The sequence below is a fragment of the Schistocerca nitens genome, chromosome 7 (genome assembly GCF_023898315.1).
Source record: "Schistocerca nitens isolate TAMUIC-IGC-003100 chromosome 7, iqSchNite1.1, whole genome shotgun sequence".
Lineage (NCBI taxonomy): Eukaryota > Metazoa > Arthropoda > Insecta > Orthoptera > Acrididae > Schistocerca > Schistocerca nitens.
This window is the reverse complement of record NC_064620.1, coordinates 457,006,547-457,013,137: the sequence shown is the minus strand read 5'-3', so window position 1 is coordinate 457,013,137 and position 6,591 is coordinate 457,006,547. Positions and strand designations below refer to the sequence as shown.

General features: G+C 38.7%; 1 long non-coding RNA gene across 1 annotated transcript; it reads right to left on the bottom strand.

Moving 5' to 3' along the window:
- Nucleotides 1–951: 951 nt before the first annotated feature.
- On the bottom strand, nucleotides 952–2,438 carry LOC126195034 (uncharacterized). Its single transcript, XR_007538546.1, has 3 exons — nucleotides 2,307–2,438; nucleotides 2,044–2,161; nucleotides 952–1,036 (listed from the first exon to the last, which is right to left on the bottom strand). It is a non-coding gene; the product is annotated as an uncharacterized LOC126195034 (long non-coding RNA).
- Between the last annotated feature and the right edge of the window lie 4,153 nt (nucleotides 2,439–6,591).

Sequence of the window (6,591 nt, the reverse complement as noted above, 5' to 3'; positions counted from 1 at the left end):
AATCAAAACCTCAGAATTTATCCACAAAAACAGATTTACATTCTATTTTACCCAGTAAACCCCTGGAAATTCTGTGTACTGACATCAGTGGACCGCATCCAGCAAGCTCTGGAGGCGTCAAATATATCTTAGCTTTTTACGATATATTTTCTAAACATGTAAAACTTTATGCTTTAAAATCCGCCACTGCAAGTGCTATAATACGAAGATTCTCAAGTGATTACCTGACGCACGTGGGAAAACCTAAAGCAATTCTGTCAGATAATGCAGCATACTACTCTGGGTACAAATGGAGAAATTTCTTGAAGGACAATAACATTAAAAGTATATTTATTTCGAGGTTTAGTCCACAATGTAACGCGACTGAGAGACTTTTCCGAGAATTAAACCGATTCATGAGGACCTATATTTCATCAAAACATACTAATTGGGTGTCCTACCTAAGTCTTTTCGAAGACGTACACAATAACTTAAATATTTACGATACAAATTACACACCTAACGAGATCATGTTCAATTGCAAACAGAACGATCAGTGGATAGAACCATTACCTAAGTTGTCAGACAAGGAAATCACACCAGAACAGAAAATAAAAGAAGTTTTGACTACGCTGACACATCACGCACAGATACGAAACAAACATCACAGAAACACAATAAAAAGAAAACAAAAATTCGAGGTAGGAATGCTTGTACTACTTCGTACTCATCATAAATCTGTAGCACTAAAACGACGCAACGCTAAGTGGCGTCTGCTATATGAAGGACCTTATATAATTATTAACATACCGCATCCTGGTGCGTATCTGTTACAACATCGTAGAACTAACAAAATTATTGGGCTATACGCACACCGAGATCTTAGAGCATTTCATGCGGAATAATGTCAAAGTCATACCCATCAAAACATTGCTAAGCAACTCGAAAAACTCTGTTGCTACAACACAGATAATAAGTAGTATAGAAATTTTCATTTCAGCGGTTCCAGTGACGCAGTTGAAGGCAGAAGAACTCTTCTTTCAGCGCGCGCCACCACCTGGAAGACGGAATATTAAAATAAAATTTATGTTTACGTAGCAGTGAATGATATATTAATTTTTCACGAAACATTTGTTACTGTAGGTACCACTGACTTGGTATGACACCTGACGAACCGACAGACGTCATCTGTGAAGTGATCTTTTACTTCGAAAAATAGATTAGACGCACATCTCTCAACACGAAAAGCATCTATCAGTAGTCAAGGCCACACAGACACTATACACACACGCACAAAACGCGAGGAATCGAACAGTTATCCGTATCTTATTATTTTGAATATTTATTGAGTAGTGAAAATGCCTGGTCTTGCCTACTGATGTAATGAATGTTGTGTCTAACCAATCTTAATTTCAGATGACATCATAAAATAAACATCGATAAAATTCCAGCAAAACCGATAAAGAGGACGTCAATATCTGCAATTCATGTAATCAAATGTGACACAATGTAATAACCCATAGCTATATAATGATGATGTAAACATGTTTATGTGCAACTGAATTATGTTTATGCTAAGAAAATATGTGATGTGTATATGTACGATTACTCATGTTTATTTTTCTTTCAATGATGTATAATGTAACTGTTACTATGTAAAAAATTGGAACAAAACGAGTGCCAAAAAGACATTGCATAGTGAACCACTGTTCACGGACATTAACGAACATTACTAACTCTGCAACCACGCAGAAACCTATGTGAAAGAAACGGTTAATGCCATTCATTATGCATCGTACCTATGTAAACGCGATGAACCATTTCTTTGATTAATAACTACGAACATTTAGGTGAGCTATATTCAGCAAAAAAAAAAAAAACTGAAAATGTGAAGTGCATAATTCGTGCATCGTCTAGTGACATTACTACAGTACCTAACTTCAAGATGTTAACTGGATTAAATGGACACAAAGTGCCTGTCCAGAAAACAACACGACGGGTGGAAGAATTTTGGTTGGAACTTCAGGGAATGAAATGTTCTCGAAATGTGACAGACACTCTTACCTGGACTGTCCAAGGATCGACGCCAGCTATGTGCCGTCCGAGGTTCTGCAACCAAGCTTCCACGGAATGTAAAAAACGAACTGCACGTGGACCAATTACTCGACGGGTCACGTCAGATCTGTAATAAACAATGCTTTTTGTCACAACGAACTGTAGCACAACGACTATAATGGAAATGGGAAATGGACACGCTTCTGTATTAATCACGTTGTTATACAACGATGTTACTGTGATCAAAAAAACTTTACCACGACGACACTAACCTGTAAAAAATTATTGTGCAGCAGGTGAATATGAACTGAAATAACGTCACGATGTGTATAGGTCAACGCACCTGAAACATACGGACATTTTTCTTTGAAGTATTTCAAAACAATACTATGTAACTAAGAAACATTCAACAATCTAAGTTGTATTGTGTTATAACAAATATTGTAAATTTAAAACTAAGTTACCTGTCATAGAATGTAGTCTTCATATGAAATCTTGCTTGAATATTTTCTTTGTGCAACGATTTAGAAACGCGCGCACACGAACAATATGAACTGCAATACTGTGCCGCGTGATCTAAATTTACGATATAACGGCAGTGCCAGAGTCACACTGACGCTTCTGCGCATGCGCGCACTCTATTTTGCCAACATAAGAACTTTTACGGCGCGCGCGCGTCATTCAAATTTTGTATATAATATACAGTATAATGTAAGTCATGTAAATAGTTGTAGATAACTTAGATTTTCTTGTGCCTTTAGGTGAATTGCTCGCCTGCAGGTGTGTCCTTTCGCCTCGCAATTCAGGGGGCAATATAAAGGCACATTTGCATGCCGTGCGTGAGGTTCCTCGGAAACGCGAAATATTAATTAAATAAATAATCAGTGACAAATAAATAAAGCCTATGGCACACAACTGCAGCGCTGTGTCGCTGATAAAACAATAGCATAATTACGTTACTCTTATGTTTGATTAAGAAGGGAGAGCTCTGGTAGAAGTGGTGCGAGAAGCACGTATTTTATTTTATTGTCTGGCACACCGCCATATTTTCATGTTATAGAAGAATACTGCGAGTTGCAACCACACTAGGCACTCGATTCTGAAAAGAATTTGTATTTGTAAAAGTAAGTAGGATTATGAACTGTAGGCAATTTCATTGAATATATCTGATTTAACTAACTATGTAACTTTTTTATGTTCAGTAGACAATCACCTCTGTACGACGTATTGGCATGGCTGGCAAATCATTGTAATATTGAGATTAGATTATGAGTCCGTACCTACCGCAGCAGTCTTTGGAAACGATTTAATTACGAAGTCCGATTAATTCAGTTTTATTTCACGGTCAACTACGAGTAACATTGCCTTTACCAAATAGCCATTGTCAAGCGTCTGATTCCGAATAATTAAACGTCCACGTTCCAGATAAGGAAATATCAATTACAACCAATCACAATCATATACATCACAAATAGTGAATAATTGAAATATTTTATTTATTATATTTTATTTTATTTATTTTATAACCTGTAACCACTTATACTTGATGTCTTCCTCAACAGCAATGGAATCTTCCGGCAGAGTAACTGTCCGTGTCACAAGGCCAGAATCGTGCTGCAATAGTTTGAGTAGCATGGTAGTGAACTCATGTTGATATCTTGGCCAACAAATTGAGCTTATTTGAATCCGATGAAACGAAACTGGGGCGCTATCGGGCGCCGACTCCGCGCCCACAAACCAACCGCCCGTAAATTCCGGGAAGTGTGTGTCTGTTGCGGCGGGGCTGGTTGATCTCTCACTATCCATTAAACAATTAGTTCACCTACCTGGATAGATTACAGGTTATCTGCCCCTTCATTCGGCGATGCAAAAGAACTGGTTTACCCGACAGAAGCAGCGTTGACGAAAATTCGACTAAATACCTACCACGCAAAGGCCACGTAACTCCAGTCTACGGGCAGTAGCTAAAAGTTACTTAAATAGTCCAGCACTCCGGATTCTTGCATGACTCGTTTGAAAACAATGTCTAAAATTCCATTTATATTGTATTATTGTCTTTAAAACACAGAAAATGGATATCAATTCCGTATTTAATATGCCGACATCAATTATGCAGTGATACTGATTGTCTCCGTTACAAATTCACACATGACTGCCGACATCAATTATGCAATGATATTGATTGTCTCTGTTACAAATTCACACATGAAAGCAGGAAGAAGATGTTTAGCGCGACACGATATTTTTGACGACCACTTCCTGGTTAATACACTCAATAGTTCAGTAGATTTCCCGTGAAGAAGTACTCGTCATAACGTCTCCGAGTTTATGGACGACGTGATATATTCACACGCGAGTATCTCCTAAAACAAATCACTGACGTAGCTCAAATACTAAGGACTGTGGCCGTTTTTCGTCAACGACTCGAGAGTCGACGAAAGGCATTAATTTCATCATTTTCGTACAAATTTGATCAGAGCGGTTTAGCGTAGGTGTTTACCAGAAGTCATCTCCCGAGCGACTATCTCGAATCAAAGATCTCAGGCACAAAGCCCTACCCAAACTCGCAGGAAATGCTGAATTCCTATTGGCTAGTATATTAAGCAGCCAATCAGATCATCTCGACCACTTCTATACTCGCGGTATTTCTAACGTCGGCCGATCAGGTGACCACAAGTAATGTAGACAAGAAATCTCGTAATACCGAAACTAAATAAAACTTAATGAAACATAGTACCATTCCTTTCCACAAAATAAATTACTAGTAAAGTTAATACTCAATGCCCCATCTGGCTGCCTTTTATAAACTCAAGCCCACTCAGTCATACGCCACAAATTCCCCTATTAGACAACAACTTTCTTATGCATACATTTACATAGTTTTGATAAAATATGAAATCCTCACTTTATGTAAGTCCCCAATTCACTCTCAGTCTCTCCAAAACATTCACTCAACCAAAACACAACGAAATAATTTTCCAAAGTACTTTTCATTACGTCTGAAAGCACTGGCAATGAAACTTTTCAGAAAAATTGATTATATGAACCTCTATTTTTGGTTTTAGCTTCAGTTGATACTATAGATAAACAAATTAAAGTTCCTAACTCAGTTTCACAGTGCCATCACGGTTATTAAGTGTTTTAGGTAAAAATTTGTATTTTCGAAAGTACTGAAGTTTCTGATTTGGTATTTTAACAAAGTGGTTGTGTTATCCATTGAATTTGGCACATTAACAATGAAGAACATCGATTAATATTTATCAGTACTTCTTCAGATTCATAGATAGTATGTGTAACTTAATGCATGTAGCATTAGTCAAGTGCAGGGCTTGCGAGGCCCAGTAGCCAGCGTCAGCTGCACCAGCGTGAGAACCAACATCTGCTCTCCTACACGCTCCACGACAAGCTATGCTTTCAGTGCAAGATGATAACTCTTACTAATTAGCTACGTTACATTGTGCGTATGCATCTGGTGCCACAAACATGAGGTGGGATATGTGGTCAAGCTTAGACTCTGGAATTTCTCGAAAACATCCGCAAGCAAGCGCAAGTCTGCCTCCATGTACAGCTATGCGTACTCTCCTAAAGTGAAGATGTTAAAATCCCATCTGGCATTCACAGCATGCTCATACTCTGTATTTATAACGGCATCGCCTGTAGTGATACTGAAGAATGCAGTTATGTCGGATAGCCAGATATCGTCGAATTTTGCCCTACGATACACATATCCGTATTGGAAAAGCCTCTCTAGTCACGAGCTGAAACTTTTCCGCGTCAGGGATGTGCATATTTTCCCAAGATAAAGTTTCAAGTTTCTGGAGTGGTGCCTCCATAAAACATAATGAGTCAAGGAAGTGGAGTGTGATTCTTGGCGTCATGCGCTTCGAGAATGAAGTATATTTCTCAACACTCTCAGGTAGGACACTCACTTGATTTCTGTCCCAGCTGAAATCAGCCAAGTGCTCAACAAGAAAGTGAACGTCATACCAGCTCAAATTATGAAAGAAAACTGGTATGTCCCTTAGTAATTGATACTCCAAGTTGCATGTATTGTGAGCTGCGCCACAGAATTTCCACATAACAGTGGTCGCTACGAGCGAGTTTCCGGTTTTCTATCTAACGGCAGCCCACAAACATGGTACTCAACTTCGTTATTGTACAAATATTCATTATCCTTCGATATGATAGTAGGAAAATTGTCGCTGTAAAGCTTATCAACCTCCAATGAAAGTTTTTCAAGCCCACTGAGAAGCCAAACTGTAGGATTATCCCCAACACAAGATTGTATCGGTTAAGTCTCGAATCATAGGTTGGTACAACTCCGTATGCTGCCGCATATGGAACGCGTTTTTCTGTGAAGGTAGTATGTGAGGTCTTAGGGTCGCCTATATAACGGGTCACAGGAGTGAGGAGGCATTCAAAGTCAGCGTACAAAGGGCATCGCTCCTGACATTGTGTAGTCTTAAACTCTACAAATTTTTTCCTCAGGCATAATAACAGGTACTGGGTACTTAGACGGGCAATCTGGTGGACGCTTTCCTAGAAACTCGCTTGTTG